At 43.4% G+C, this 16,653-nt stretch overlaps 1 protein-coding gene across 1 annotated transcript in view; it reads right to left on the bottom strand.

Annotated features, from left to right (window-relative positions):
- Positions 1-15,993, bottom strand: part of LOC117809047 (protocadherin-1-like) — a 37,716-nt gene extending 21,723 nt beyond the window's left edge. Inside the window, exon 1 of the mRNA XM_034678728.1 lies at positions 15,297-15,993. The gene's annotated coding sequence lies outside the window, so the exon portion shown is untranslated. The remainder of the gene's footprint in view (positions 1-15,296) is intronic.
- Positions 15,994-16,653: the final 660 nt, after the last annotated feature.

The following is a 16,653-nucleotide window of genomic DNA, read 5'->3' as shown; positions in this document are numbered from 1 at the left end:
TGTGGTATTTCAGGTTAGAGTTCACATTGGTTAATAATAAATGTGTTTCCTCCTGCATTAACATGAAACCTCGCACCACTGTTTGTCTTGACAGCTGAGTTTGTTTAACAGTGACCTCATGTTTTGCCTGCAGGTCAATGCAAACCAGGAAATTCATCACATGAGGAAAGAGAGGAGATATAATCACTAACTTATTCTGGATCCTCCATATGTTGATCCTTGTCTTATCTCTCAGTGTGGAGCCATAACAAACTGGTTTCTCTATTTTCTTTAACCCAGAATAATTTAACATTTATGCTCAGTTTGTGGACATGCACTCTGAAAAATATTCACATTTAAGGGTATTTTTTTAAAGATTTTAGGATCTCTGAAAGATTCCAACCTACATTTCTCTCATCATTAACAGTGGGCTCTATTCACGCCCCTTTCTCACCTCGTCTGCATGTGTAACTCAGTGGTTCTGCCTCTGACCCTGTCTCAGAGGTAATCCAGGTCTCAGAGGTAGTAACAGCAGCCTAATGGGGGGTAGACAGTGCAATCTGCATCGCTGTAAATCAATGTGAATTCACACTCTGAGACGTCCACGTTTGCGCCTTTTCAGGGTGCAATGTGTGAAAACAAACACGTAAGGATGGTGGAAGTTTGTTCTGGCACTGCTGCGTAAATGCAACGTGTAAGAGGCTAATGCTAAGCTACACAGCTTGTGTTTGTAATAGTGGAAACGTTAGCTTGACATACCTAAAGCTAAACAGCCAAACAAAAACTTTATGTAAGTAAGAGTCTAACAATCCAGAAGTTCTGACTTCAATTTGTGTTTAACCTTCAGAGAGTAAGGGATGCAGCTTCTATATCACATCTAATGTCTTTCAGGTTCATTGTGACAGACAATTATTCCATGAATCATGTCCTTATAGCTTTTAATATATATGCAAGAACCTTTGACTGCTCTCTATAGAATGTTATCAAAGAAACTGTATGTCTGATTACCACAGTGTTTTCTACAACAGTTAATGTTCTGTAAAAATCTAAAATAGCTGCAACGCCAAGCCAACAAAAAATAAGCCTATGATAAGAAGTCCAAATCAGCTGAACTTGGTGACGTTTTCTCCACAGAAGTGGACAAACTTCTTTAAAGTAACGTTTTAAAGCTCCATCATGGATTTTGACGCCCCTTGTGGACAAACTGGTACATGTTAACTCTTTGTTTACCTCTCTTGTAAGTCCAAAATGTCCCAACTAAAACTTACTGGAACACTTATCCTGTGTGCTCTCAGACTTTTAAACTCAGTCTTTTTAGTCATTTTAAATAACATTGTTATGAAAGAGATTATATTGTCTTTTAATCGTTGTTGTATTTTATTTATTACATGAACTTATTGCCGTCCTCCACAGACCCTCTAGTCTCATGTTCAGACCCGGTGCTTGACTTGTGACTTGTAGCATGTAGATATGATGGATGTGTTGTAGGTGTTAAATGTTGTATGGTAAGCTATAAATGAATTGCCCTTCTTGGGATCAATAAAGTTATCTGAATCTTTTCTGCAGCATCATATCTCACTTTTTCTGACAGCTTTTAAAGGCTTTAAAATAACAGGAAATGAATCATGTGTTGATGATGGTCTAGTTTGCTTTTCAGACGCATTAGTATTAATTTCAGTGATCTCACACCCCGTCCAAATCTCTTTAAGGGAGCTTCAAATACTTCCTGTAAAAGACACCTTCACTGAAAATGTTCAAGTTCAAATATAGCCTTGTCAAATGAAATGAATCATATAATTTCAGTTAAATCCCTTCAGAGTTCCTCACATTGTGTACTGAAGGTTACATCCTGCAGCTGAAACCCCACACTTCCTTCACTCTGTGCTGTTAGCTGTAAAGTGACATGTGACGTGAGTTATGAGGCTTTACATTAACTCTAACATGTGGAACAAGAAGGTCTGGACTCGGGCCAAACGTCAGGGAAGTCATGACAAAAAAATACAAAAAGAATCTGGCTGCCTTATTGGTTTTCTATGTTTGACATGTTTGTTCTCATGTAGTGTGTGTGAGAGTGTTAGTGTATGTGTGTGTGTGTGTCTCCATGTGTGTGTGAGAGTGTTAGTGTATATGTGTGTGTTGTCTCCTCGGGGACACGCTGGGTTAGAAGAGATCATGCAGCTCGTCCTGTTTCCCACAGTCTCAAACTTTCTCACCAAAAGTTTCAATGTTTGTGTTTTCGTGTGTGTGTGTGTGTGTGTGTGTGTGTGTGTGTGTGTGTGTGTGTAAGCAGAATAAGCCAAGCTGCTGGATGCAGGCTGTGTGTGTGTGTGTGTTAGGAAACAAAAGCGCTGCTGGCCAGTGTAGGACAGTAACATTTCCATGTGTAAGGGGCCCAGCGGTCACTGTTTGATGGTTTGACTCCTGCAAACGGGGCGAGAGACAAAGCCCTACAATAGAGGACATAGAGGGAGAGAGAGACGGGGCGTGTGCAGACAACAGCACTTGTCTGTACATTACAAAGCAGCCGAATGGCCCTGTTGCCCCCCACTGAGTGTCTGTGTGCGCCACTATTGAAATTCAGAGTGTGTCTCTGTGTTAATGTCCCACCTGCCTCACGCAGTTTAACTACTGTACATTACATTACATTAAAAAGACAAGCGGCAGAGCTGCAGCTGCAAGGACATTAGAGCCGTAAATGCCACATCAAGGCTTTTGGCCTTCTGAAAAACCGGGGCAAATTTCTTTTTAACACGAACTAAACGTAACAAAAAGTGTTACAGCCTCTCTCTCCTTTAAAAGTCAAGGATTTGAATCATCTGTGGAGGAACCCTGAATCAACTCACATTCCGTCACTTGGATCCCTGCACTTCATTTTTTGGCTGCGTCAGTGTGAAAGAGCAATGTCTGTGAACATTACACACCGAGTCTCCAAACGGTTCACAATCACTTGAAAGCTTTTTAACAAGAGCTGAATCACCGCAGAGGTCTCCTACTTTCCAAATCAAACGGAAGGAGTGATTGAAACCGACAGAGAAATTGAATTTAGCAGTTTTACTTTTAAGAATCAGAAGGGTTTTTTTGATGCCTTTTGGTGAGGTTTAGTTTCTCTGTTTCTCTGATGCCTGAAGGCCACTAATCTGGTTAAATTATACAGATATGATCAATGAAAACCAGAGCTGTAACACTCACACAGGAGCTGTAATGTAATGTTTGGATATCTGGTCAGCAGCTGTGAAAATGTGAGGCTAAAACAGGAGTATGGTGACTACTTTTCAACAGAATATGAGATACAGTCTTTATTATGTTTTAAATATTGTTATTAATGTACAAGGTTCAGAAAGACTCCTGACTGAGCCTGTGTCAATAAAACAGATTACCAAAGGGCTGAATTCATCTATTTACATTCAAAGTCACTGAAACCATCAGCTTTAGAGATCTTCCCACAAGTTGAGTTAATAAAAAGACATCCAGGACTCATCAGGATCAATAACACCAAATTAAAACCCCTCAGAAGTCTGCACGGCTCAGAATAACTCAACTAGCTGCTAACGTACAAAACGGTGCGTTTCATGAGAGGACGCCAAACAAACAACAACAAATGGGATTCCCATGTGCGCCCAATATATTGAATTAGTAGTGTCTGTTTCTGGATTGCTTTGTCAATTAAAGGTTACACTTTGTATCCCATGACGATACAATCCTTGTATACTAAACATGATCTGTTAAAGAGGTCCTAATCAATCGAACGCAACTTCACCCACGAACATCTGAGGTGACAAAGAAACAGTAAACAAGAAAACAATAAAACAACACGACTGACCTGCACACCTGACTAGTAATCCACTTTAACTTTAAAAATCCAGATCCCCAGGGTCCTGCTGGTCTCAGTGCTCCCTGGTCGACTGTGCATCCACACTGCCTGCTGCATGAGTCTTATCTCCATAACAAACAAGCCACCAGTTACCTAACATCAGCCCCGCCCCCTCACTTTCCCTTTCTGAAGGACGTACATGACAATAAGTTAAAGCTCCAGTGAGGAGGTTTTCACTGGGAGTGAAACAGGCTGGGAGTCACACTGGAGTCTGTACGTGAGCGGCAAAGGCAAAGTAGACCATCAGGAAGAAGACCGGATATTTCTACAGTACTATTCTTAATATGTGTACGCGCTGACGCCGGGTAGGTGTCAGGGGAGGAGATTTACATGTCTTATTATGCATCTGAAAAGAAAACATTGTTTTTCAACCACTAAATACTACTCACAGGGATTCAATGTCCAGAGGGGGCGCCAAAATCAACACAACAGTTGAGAAATGATGACATGTTTTCAGATTATTGTTTTCGATTATTCCAATAGCTAAGTTATGCACTTAAAGCTCCTGTGAGGAACTTCCTGTTTGTGCAGACTTTGGCGCCCCCCTGTGGACAAAGTGATACCCGATCTTTCTGATTTTATCCTGTACATGTGTAAATAGTAACTATCCTGCTTTCACCGAACAGTCGATTATTTCCCTCATTAAGAATATAAAGCATAATAAAAGTATTTTTCTTTGACGTGCTGTCAGTCATCTCGTCTGACACCTACCCCCCCCTCGCAACGATTTCAGAGTTAAAAATAACAACACAGAAATCATCAATACCTTTTTTAACATTCTTGTTTGCTTTTGTAGGTCAAAAAGAGGCAGCAATGTTAATTTCAGTCCATTTCATGACCACTCAAAAACTCCTCACAGGAGCTTTAAATGAGATATTTTACTCTGGTATTTTTTTCCTTTTTTCATCGTTTTAATTCTGTTTTCTCGTATCAATCATAAAATAATCAAAGAAACAAAATGTTTAAAATGTTTGAAATGTTAACTTCTTTTTGAATGATGAGCGTCAGATTAAAATCAAAGTTATGTAATTTTAGAGGAGCCAGTTTGGTTTAGCGCTCAAGTGGAACATGTTCAGAGGCAGCGTCACGGTTCGTCCCGGTTTGTCCCTGCTCCTCCAGCTCCCGTTATCCTGTCCTTTAAAATAAAGGCTTAAAAGATGAAAAATAAAAAGCCTAAAACCTGCCAATTTCAGGAAGATCTGAAGAAAGAAACGGACATTTCACTGCAGCTTCTCAGCTCAGCATCTTAAAAACAAAGATCTGTTTTCATTTCATTGTCATATCAAAGCGTTATTGATCAGCAGAAGCTGAAACTAAGAGAACGGGACCATCTGATCAAGCTGCAGGCACTCATTAATAATTATTTCCACACTTCAAATACACCAAACTTCACTCCAGCTCAATATTTCACTTCAATCGGAGCCCAAATGTGTCCAAAGCACCAGAAGCTGGCATCAGACGTCTTGCTAATTTATTCTTTCAGCATTAGTCCCAGCTCCCCTCATCATTTAGCCAATTTAGGCTGTTTTCTCTGCACAGAAATATTGCCTGATTATATTTGGGCAACTTTTGATTTTGAAAATAGTAAAGCATGGAATCATAAAGCAACACTTCATATGATCACTCCAGCCTGCTGCTGTTTATTTCCAGTAATGACTGCGTCTCTTATTCTTCTTAGTGAGATTTACTTTGTGTGACAGAAACAGAGTAAAGTGGTCTGGGCTTCGTGAGAGAATGATTAATCCCTGGTTTTTAATTTCCATGAGTTGTTTTCCATTGAGTTGCCCTCGTGTATGAAATGCGCTATACAAATAAAGCTGCCTTGCCTTGCCTTGATGTGTGTGTAATTAAACTGTAATATCATCAGACCAGTTACCAACCCTTAAAATATGACAACTGGTCTCTGAAACCTAGAAACACGAAGCTACCATGGCCCCGAGCAAAACCTGGAAACCAGTTCTGAAAGTTTCAGCCTGGCCTCGCAGGTGTGTCTTTTTATATCTGTGTGTGTGTGTGTGCAGGTGTGTTCCCTATATAAACTACAGTAACCTGAATGTCCAGCACTTCCTGTTCGCACATACCTGAGCTGGCCTGGATTAAACACACACACACACACACACACACACACACACAGAAAATCAAAAGATGCTTTGATGTGTTTCAGATCTCAGAAGGACAGGATGTTCACGGTCGAGGTGAGCTCGCCGGACAGTCCTGTGTGTGTGTGAGTTCATATGGTGTGTGTGGTCCCCCTTCGCCCCCCACCCAGCCGCCCAAAGGGGATTACTCTAATGACTCTATTCACTACTATTGTTTGAACCAGATTAGCACATGAACACACACACACACACACACACACACACACACACACACACACACACATCCTCCCTATTCATATGCAGCAGCCAACTGTTGCCAGAGACGTTCTGCCCCCCCGACACCACCTGTGTTAGTGTGTGATTGTTTACTTGTATTTATATCCAAATGAGGACACATATTTTGGGACCCCCCCCCCCCCCCAACAAATTTTCTGGACTTGAAAAGTGTGGACATTTTCTGGGGACGCCACTTCTTCACAAGGCCTGTTCGGGACCCATGTTTCAACGTGCTGAGGGACGACATTTTTGGAAAGTGGGGACATTTTGAGGAGGGTTAGGGTTAGGGGTTAGAGGTTACCTGGCCTTGTAAATGTGTGTTAGTTTATAGGCATGCAAGGACTTGTTTTAATATGAAAAGTAGAGACATTTTGTGGAGTCCTCACTTCTTTACCTGGCCATGAAAATGTGTGTACTTATAGCCAATTTATTTTGACATGCAAAGTGTTACGTCAGAGTTCTGTGGCGACAACTTTGAGAAGTTGGGACATTTCCTAGGGTCCTTGCTTCCCATGTTTCAACTTGCTGAGTGACGACATTTTTGGAAAGTGGAGACATTTTGTTGAGGTCTCACTTCTTTACCTGGCCTGGTAAATGTGTGTACTTAAAGCCATGTGAGGACTTGTTTTAATATGCAAAGTAGGGACATTTTGTGGAGGGTTAGGATTAGGGGTTAGAGGTTACCTGGCCATGTAAATGTATGTACTTATAGCCAATTTATTTTGACATGCAAAGTGTTACGTCAGAGTTCTGTGGGGACAACTTTGAGAAGTTGGGACATTTCCTAGGGTCCTTGCTTCCCATGTTTCAACTTGCTGAGTGACGACATTTTTGAAAAAGTGGGGACATTTTGTTGAGGTCTCACTTCTTAACCTGACCATGTAAATGTGTGTACTTAAAGCCATGTGAGGACTTGTTTTAATATGCAAAGTGGGGACCGTTTTGAGAATTTGGGACATTCCCCGGGTCCCTACTTCCTCACAGGGCTGCTTCAAAGTGTAGTATGAGGATAGCTGTTAAATGAAGTCTCTGATGTTGTTAACATCCAGTTTTATGTACAATCTCAATCAATGAGATTCCACTAATATGTTAGCTGCATTTTAGCGGTAGTTTTTATGCTGCTGTCTGGTGCAGCTTGCTTCGCCGCCCACTTCTCCCACTCAGCGGCTAAGTGCTTGTGTTTGAGATGCTAAAATAAATTAGTAGTGCTGCTGCTTTTAGTTTCCACACACTTTAGACAAACTTGACAGCAGACAGTGGTTTGCTGGAGGTGGGATGCTGTAAAACTGAGCCACTTCCAGACAACTGACGAGTCTATTTTGGGGCAGGACTTCTCACTTTTCTAAGTGCTAGGGCTCGTTGACATTTACTGACGTCTGGAGAGAACACTTGGGTTACTATGAACTACAGGAATTCAGAGAAGGGATGCTTTTCAGTGCTGATACCCAGTTCTGGGTAAATATTCAAGAAGATCAAGGGGGTCCCCACAAAGACTGAAGTACAATGTCTAATTTATGTTTAAGACATGGTACCTGATTTGTTGTTGGAGGAGTTTTGAAGGTAGTACTTAAATCAGCACGAGGACACGGGTTGGAACCACGACTTCTGTTCCTTTTCTGTACAAGAAGTGGAAACCTGCAGACTTTTCAGTTATTCAAGAAACAGAGCCTGCTATGTCTGACAGCAAATACCTGCTGCCTGTACCTTGAGCTCCAAATACCAACCAGCCATTTCCCACAGATATAAATACTCCTTCATACTCTCGGCTGTTCCACTGCAACACGGCAACAAAAGAAGGTGATGTCGGCTCTAACACCGAACAGACCTGGACTACACGATCCAGCCATTTCAATCTGGACAGTCCTGATAAACACCTTTAAGGTGTTTCTGTTTGTTTGTTTGTTTGTTTGTTTGATGACTCAGGATTCAGTTTGATTTACAAATTAGAAAACATAATAATTTTCAGAATCTACAGTAAAGGTTACGTTAACTAAATACTTTCTGCTAGATACATCGGTGTGGATTGACTCTTTTTGAAATGTGTTTTTGTACAGGATATTCCTCACTGTCATTTAAGATGACAATTTATTTTTATTCGATTTATTTGTAAAGGGACCATGTACAATATTTAACATAAATGTCACCATCTGATGCATTGTTCCAGAGTTAGCTTAAAGCTAATTTACATCTGCAGTCCCTTGGCAGGTCACAATTAAAACATCACATTGTAAAAACGCTCGCTTGCGCGCACACACACACACACACACACACACACACACACACTCACAAACAAACAAACAAACAAAGAAACACAAATTCCATTTTAACACTTCATTGAGACATTAGTGTTACTGTACACACATTTTATGATCTGCCAGTCAACGTTGTCTTTGCTATGTGCTTCTCTGTCTAAAGTAAGATTATGATCCACAGCTCAAGAATCTTATCTCACGAATTGTATCTCAGGAATCTTATCACACAAATAGTTTCTCAGGAAATGTATCTCAAGAATCGTAGCAAACGAATTGTATCGTATTGCATAAATCGTATCTCTCAAATCGTATGTCACGAATGGTTTCTCACGAATCTTATCACAGATTCGATTTGTGTAGCGTATCTTAAGAATTGCATTTCACTAATCGTTTCTTATGAAAAGTATCTCTCACAAAACGAATAGTGTCTCACGTATCTATCATATCTAACACATCACATCGTATCTCACGTTTTTATATCTCACAAATTATATTATATCCCCTGGATCATATTTTACGAATTGTTTGTCACGTATCTCACGTATCGTATCATATTTAACGTGTCGTGTCTTATCTCAGGTATCGTATAGAAACTGAGGTATCATATCTCATGTGTTGCATTTCACCATTTCACCCATGGTGTCTCACGTATCATATCTCACGTATCGTCCCATACGTTGGATTGAACTCGTTGTGTTTTGAAAGCTTATCTTCAAAAGTTTTCATAAGAGTGATAAAATGAAAAACGGGACTGGAGTGTCTCCAAGTGTCTCAAACAAAAAGCCACACTGCAACATGACCTCATTTAGTAAACTCTGAATGTGTCACTCAGCAGATATTCCAGCCATCAGAAACACCTTTGACACACCTGGAGCTCTGTGCATAGTTCAGGTGTTGTGTCATAGTTTTTGAAAGCGTCCACACCTTGAACAAACAGTCTGTGTGTGACAGAGAGAGCGATCAGGTAACTGGGACTGAAGGAGGAAAGAACGTGACTCTGCTGGAGGCCATAAACACGCCGAGCGACAACCCGACCATTTTACTGTCAGACAGGAAACCTGACATGTCTCTGAGCTGACTCAAACTGTGGTTTCGGTGCTTTGTCTCCTTCCTGTTATTGTGAAAGAGTTGCTCAGAGGCACTGGGGCAGGAATGACTAGTTCATGGATCAAACCTGTGACCTAGTGCAGGATGTGCTGCCTAACCTCTGATCCACCCACACACACACACACACACACACACACACACACACACACACACTGATCCTCTGGCAGCAGCGGCAGCAGAAGGGGATTACGGGAGTGGATGGCAGATGAACAGCAGGCTGGTATGAAGTAAAGATCAGGCATCATCACAACACACTTTTAAATCCAGAACAACATATTTGTTCCACATGTTGGACTACGGCAGGAGCATGGGGACAAAATGAAAACAAAATGCATCTACAATAACACCTGACTGTTTCTGTTAGAGGGCCAAATCACCACTATCACCAGGGAGCCACAGAACCGATCAAACCCAGCTGGATGTTTGCAGCCGATATATTATAATATTCAAAAGTGTTTAGAAACTATAAACCGACATTTATCTTTCTTTTTTTACATTTAAATTCAACTTATTTCTGACGAGGATCCCTGTAATTACAGCGGCACGTAACTACCAACAGAGATGGCCTAAACTCCCTACTCTCTCTTGCCGTTTGCCAAAACATGAAAGCACATCAGACGCTGTCATCATGTGCAATGATTCTCAAAATGTGCCGCTTCACACAAACGCCACTTAAGTTCAGCACGCCCCATAAACAGAGGCTATAGTCCAGGCGGCGGCCCTTTTCCACACTGTCCTATCCTCTGAAATGAAGGCGTTAGTGCTGATTCACTCACCGAGATAAGAATAGAGATACCACCTCGACTTAGGGTGCATTCAGAACAAGCTTTATTCATTGTTACCTCAATTGCAGGAGGTGTTTTCATTGTGAATAACTTGGTGTTAATTTTATAAAGTGTTCAATCATGGGTGTAACATTTGATGTGATGATGGTGTGATTAGGCCTGCTCGGTATGAGGAAACTATGCCATGAGCGACAAGGTTACCACTCTTCATGTCAAATAAATCAAAAACAATCAGCTGTTTGCACCGCTAAAAAAATCTGTGGCTAACATAAAGCTAGCTAACACGCCCAGGCATCCATGCAACAAGTAAACATGCTAACTCTCGTATCACTGTAGCTGTAAAATTGGGATTAATTGTGTGGTCCAAATTACGACGATACTCCAGTAAGTGTAAAATCTGAAACACGAAACTGAAACCCAAAAATTCGTAATAAAAATTGAGTAAACAGTTAAAGATTAAATATTTAGAGTTTGACGAAATGTTGGCATAATTCATGAAAATGATAGTCCCAATTTTGTTCTAAAATAAATTGGACATGTTTGATTGTTTGTAAATGTATGTTCCATCCATTATTGTAAAAATATATCCCAAACCGCAGTTTAACTGTGAAAACTACACAAATAAGAAAGTAGGCATCAACTTTTGACTCTCTTTGAAGCCACTGAGGCGTTAACGATAAACGTTAGCATTTTAATTCACAGGAAACACGACGATACGTGCAACAGTTCGGCTAATTTTCTGCAGACTGGCTAAATTAATTAATATTGCTTGTATTCTGCTTTAAGTATTTTTTTTAAATCACTTTTAAATTGTAAGGGGTTTTTTTTTTGGCTTGTTTGAAAAATGCTAACCACCTTAAGACACAGCGGGGGGTCTCTGGTCTCTGTTTGAACTAAGACAGGGGTTCCCAAACTTTCCAGGTCCCCCAACAGGAAGCTAAAGAATGTGTGGAGGGGAAAAAAAGGAACGTGGGAACGAGGAATACTTTCATTGTGGCGCCGACGGTGGTACATGACCTCATTCTTTAATATCACAAGTCACGTTTTAGCAAGTCAGTCACGGAGCGTCAGCTGGTGGAGATGACACCTCGACAGAGCTGAGCGATATCCAAACTACTCCTCTCTGAGTCAGGAGAACAAAAGGGTGCACTGTTGTGTTTTTAACAGTTTGATTACTGTGTTGAAAATAAGAAGAGAAACGCTCGGACACTTCTGTTTGATTTCATGCATGCTGTGAAATAATCTGCATCACGACCTAAATGAAGACTGTTTGACAGCTGAAGGAGCGTGCTCTGATAACTGATAACTTACTGATCCTCATGTGTAAATGTTAAACGATACCTGGATAATGTAGAGGAAATCATACGCCACACAGTAAACACCTTTTAGAACAAACATGGCATTTATGCGGCGCAATTTTCGTGCAAGCATAATGTGAATATTAATCTGAAGTCAGCCTGCGGAGGTTTTTTATTTGTCATTGGACACCTTTAAGTGCCACTTTAATAATAAAACATACAAAATAAACAAAGTGAGAGGAAAGAGAATACATGATGTGGCCTTGCTTTGGTTTCCATCGTTCATTCTGTCATTATTGGTATTACAGCTGCTTGTACATCATGTACTGTAAATATGCAGAGATGTTGTGCATGACGGTGTGAAGTGACACCTGGTGCGAGCCGGCAGCGAGCTCCAAAAACCGTCTAACAGCCTGTGGGCCTCGTTTCAATCGACTGGAAAGAAAAGGATCAATACGGCAATATAACGTCGGCTCAATAAAAGTGCTTTTAGTCCCGTTTACGGCAGGAACCCTGCGTCTGTCATCTGTCCGGCCGTGGAGGGTCTCTTTACACATTTACATGACGGTGTGGGTGTTTGTGATTCCCTCAGGATGCTTTCTAATGGTTTTAGTGACCTTTGTAAACCATCTTTCTTTTGTTTTTAATCAAAAATAGCAAAAGACAAGGAACGCCCGGGGTAATGATTTCAGATAATTGCTGTCACTGCAGCTTCTGTTGATCGGATCGTTAGATCTGTGCCGGTTCTGTGGAATTTTGTGCTTTTTTTTGTTGCATTTATAGAAAAAGAAACAGTCAGTTAAACCTCTTTCTTCTAAAAAACCTCCAGCAGCATTATGTTGCATCCTCTGCGTACAATTCAATACGCTGCTTTCATTGGAGCGGATGTATAGGAATATCTTTTTGTGGTTTCACCTAATAGAAAGCTGTTTAATCAGGTGTTCAGTTCACCTGTACACGATGAATAGGTGAGGACTTTGACGGGGTTTAGATGTGGTGAGTGTGCAACAAAGGCCATAAGCTGTACATGTTTTTGATGTGACCACAAAAGAAGTCAAAAGTGGACTAACCCGCCTTTCAAACAAAGCACCTGTTCCCTACGTGAGGTTTTGGTTCCTCATTCCTGTCCGCTTGCTCGCCCGCCGTCGTCTCGCATGAATTAAAAACCCTGCCGTGAAAACTCTTTAACCGGGGAAGCGTGGACGGCTCTTTTTTTTCCTGCAGTGTGGGGGTGTGAATGTGTGTGTGAGGTTTCCATTTCACACACCAAACCCATTCCCACTCTCACAGCTCCCCGGTTTAATGACGGGCATTGACGACACGGCGCGCTCAGATCTCCAAATTTTTACGCAGGAATGTGCAGAACGGACCCCGCTTCCCCGTTCTTCATCTGCCTTTTTTTTTATTATTCCATCCCCTGACTAATCCCTCTACCTCCCACCCAATCCTCCTCACCCTCCCGCAGAGCCGTGGATGACCGGGTGGTTATCATTTTAACTGGGGCTGGATTGGCAAACGCACCTTCCAAATTACAGAGGAGGTTTCCTGAAGCTTTGGTATCCACCTTCAGGAGCTCGGGTAACACCGGGGTTCGCCGTCCAAAGTGGACCGCAAACCTCAGAGAGATTATCTCCATGTCACATCATCCAATTCTGCTGCAGAGGGAACCTCAAAATAAACCTTTACAGTGCTGGAAATTAGATACAGCACAAAGGTGAAAGCCTCCAGTGTGACCAGAAACCACAGAGGCTTTAAATGAGCCTGCTTTCCGTCCTCGTAGGACACGTTGTCCGACAACACCATGAGGCGAAAGCTGCAATTTAAAGCCGCAACGACAAACCTACGTTTTATTTAAACTAGCTCTGGGTGCAAGGGAACCAAACCAGCAACACAGAAGGTGCATGATGCTCCAGGAACTACACAGACCCGCTTCAGCTGTTCTGCACAACGTCTCCGCTCAGGCTGTGGCGTTTTTATAGTGTCTTGGAGGGGTGACGTGACAGGTGGAAATTAAGGAAGGGGGTCAAAGGTCATGTAGAGGTAGCAGGAACATGTCTGTTACAGAAGAGCGCTTGGGATTTAAGAAACCTTAAGGGGGAAGCAGCAGCGGTGGTGGCGATGGCGTTTACTACTACAGCTCACTCTCTGTCAGGGAACGGCTGATGCAGTTTGCATGTAAATACCCGACTCCCCCACCCCTCTCTCCCTCTCCCTCTCTCTCTCTAACATGTAGCTCAAACGCCCATCCCTCTCTTGCTCCACCACAGGAGGAGGACTGGAGGGACTGGACGGACTGGATTCCCCAGTGGTGACACTGGTGTTAGATACTCATCAACACCTGCCTCACAATGAAACTCCACGGCCTGTATTTGGATTCTTGTTAACAGAAAAACAGTAAACTAATCGTCCCTGCAGGGTGGGGGGTAGGGGGTGGGGGGTGGGGGGGGTGTTTAATTTGGTGCTACAGGTGCCTGAGAGGCCTCAGGTGCTGCTGAGGGTTTACAGGGGAGCAGATATGGAGAGATATGTTTGCCTCCTCGCCTGTGTGACTGGTTTATGAGCAGCCGAGGATGAATGGACTGTTGTGTTGTTGCTTTAAGCAGCCCCAGGAGCCCCTGAAGGTAGATTAGCTCTAATATTACAGCAGGAAGACAAACCTCTGATTGTAATGACGAGCTTTTTTTTACTGCCATTTTATTCCTCCTCTATCCCGGAGAGTCCCTGCAGAACTCTTTGATGGAGGAATAATGAAACCCTGCTGTGATGGTGCACTGTGGGGAACTGTGCACATGCACTCCGTACTGTACTTTCTTCCTGAAACGCATTATGATGAAATGATTTTGCAGTTTCAGAGAGGTTAAGGCAGCCGGAGTGACCCAAAGGAAGCTGCATTTTATTACTGACAGACATGGAGGTAATGCTGAGGAGGGGGGGGGGGGTCGATACGGATCAATACCACTGTAGTGTAAGACAGGTAAAAGACCCATCAGAGGAGACCAGGCTCTGAATATGAGGAGACCAGGCTCTGAATATGAGGAGACCAGGCTCTGAATAAGAGGAGACCAGGCTCTGAATATGAGGAGACCAGGCTCTGAATATGAGGAGACCAGGCTCTGAATAAGAGGAGACCAGGCTCTGAATAAGAGGAGACCAGGCTCTGAATATGAGGAGACCAGGCTCTGAATATGAGGAGACCAGGCTCTGAATAAGAGGAGACCAGGCTCTGAATTTGAGGAGACCAGGCTCTGAATATGAGGAGACCAGGCTCTGAATCAGGGGAGACCAGGCTCTGAATATGAGGAGACCAGGCTCTGAATCGAAGGAGACCAGGCTCTGAATATCAGGAGACCAGGCTCTGAATCGGAGGAGACCAGGCTCTGAATATGAGCATCCAGACGGGGTTCTTTAGCCAACAAGTGTTTTTACAAACAGCTGTTCGATGTGAGATTCATCCTACATGGAGATTTAAGAAGGATCAGGTCCTCATCAGGGCGGAAATGACAGTAAAGTGATTATACTCCGTGCGTAAAGAGAGTCCTGCATGAGAGGATGAATGAGAATCTGTCTCAGGGACCTGGTTATGTAAAGGTCTAGGAATCAGATGCTGCTCTGTGGAGAGAACTTCCTACCTGGAGCGGGTGTGAGCCGCGCGGTCCCCCAGCTCAGAGCGCTCCAGCCCGGCTACAGGCTCCGCTCCTCCTCGGTACCCAAACCTCCGGGAGAAAAACCTGAAATTAGCAATCCACGCAGGGAACAGAGACCTCAGAACAAATCAAACAATCCAGTCGGACAGGCAGGGGTAATTATTCCTCCGATCCCTCCTTCAGAGTCTGTCCAGTTTTGACTGTCGTGACCAGCGCCGCGCGTCAACCCGGAGCTCCTGCCTCTCTCCGGGGGAACGGTGGATGGAGCCCAGCCGGGGGGGAGACCCGTCCGGACTGGGGGTCTGGGTGGGGTGGTGGTGGTGGAGAGGGGGGGTCACTCAGTGCTCACTGCTACTCCGTGAAGGGGGGGTAACCACCGGGAGCAGGAAGAGCATCCTCCGCTGATGGCACGTTTGGTGAGGGAGGAAAAATAAAAAGGGTTAAAAAATCACCAAAGGGAGAAAGACCAGGTCCGGTAAGTCCGGGAGTTGCCAACAGCGGTGGTCCGGTTAGTTTCCACCCCGACGCGCAGTCACCGGTCTGCCGGTTCAAACTCAGTCCGCCTCCCGGTCCAGGTCCAGCACGGAGCAGGTCGCGCGGCTGCTGGACTGTGTGTGAGGAGACAGTGGAGTGATTCCAAACGACTGCGCTCCTGCTTCTCTCTCTCTCTCTCTCTCTCTCTCTCTCTCTCTCTCTCTCTCTCACTCTCTCTCTCTCTCTCTCTCTCTCTATACACTCTCCCTCCCTCCCTCCCTCCCTCCCCTATACACTCTCTCTATTCACTACACCAGGGGGAGGGAGGGAGGAGCGAGCATCCACCCCAACACCTAACTCTTGGTGGGTTTCCCAACATCTTCTCTTTTATTGTTTATCAAAAGAAGAAACAGTAACTTCTAAAACCTTCCATTTTGAAACCCTGCAGCAGGTTTTGTTCCTTTAGTCTTTGTTTTAATGGTTTAAATAGAGACTGTATGTGACAGAGTGAGCCTGAAGTCACAGGTCGAAGTCTCCATCACGGAATCAGAGCTAAAGAGAAGCTAACGGTCAAAACATGGACTGATTAATCTCTCTCTCTCTCTCTTTCTACATATATACAGTAAATACGATGCTCCTACCTCCTTCCATCTCTCCCTCCTCCTCCCCTCTCTCTCCCTCTCCATCCTCCTCCTCTCTCTCCATCCTCCTCCTCTCTCTCCCTCCGTCCTGCCTCAGAGAGGCGCGAAGCAGCCGTTCCCGCGCTCTGAGCGCCACCTAAAGGCGGGAAGCGGGAGAGAGAACAGACCTTTTTTTTTCCCGCCACTGTGGAGCAAGAAGAAGACAGCAGGCGAAACAGAACAAAATG

Source organism: Notolabrus celidotus, unplaced genomic scaffold (assembly GCF_009762535.1).
Source record: "Notolabrus celidotus isolate fNotCel1 unplaced genomic scaffold, fNotCel1.pri scaffold_213_arrow_ctg1, whole genome shotgun sequence".
NCBI classification, from domain to species: domain Eukaryota; kingdom Metazoa; phylum Chordata; class Actinopteri; order Labriformes; family Labridae; genus Notolabrus; species Notolabrus celidotus.
Note: the sequence above shows the minus strand (reverse complement) of the source record. Positions and strands in the feature narration are given on the sequence as shown.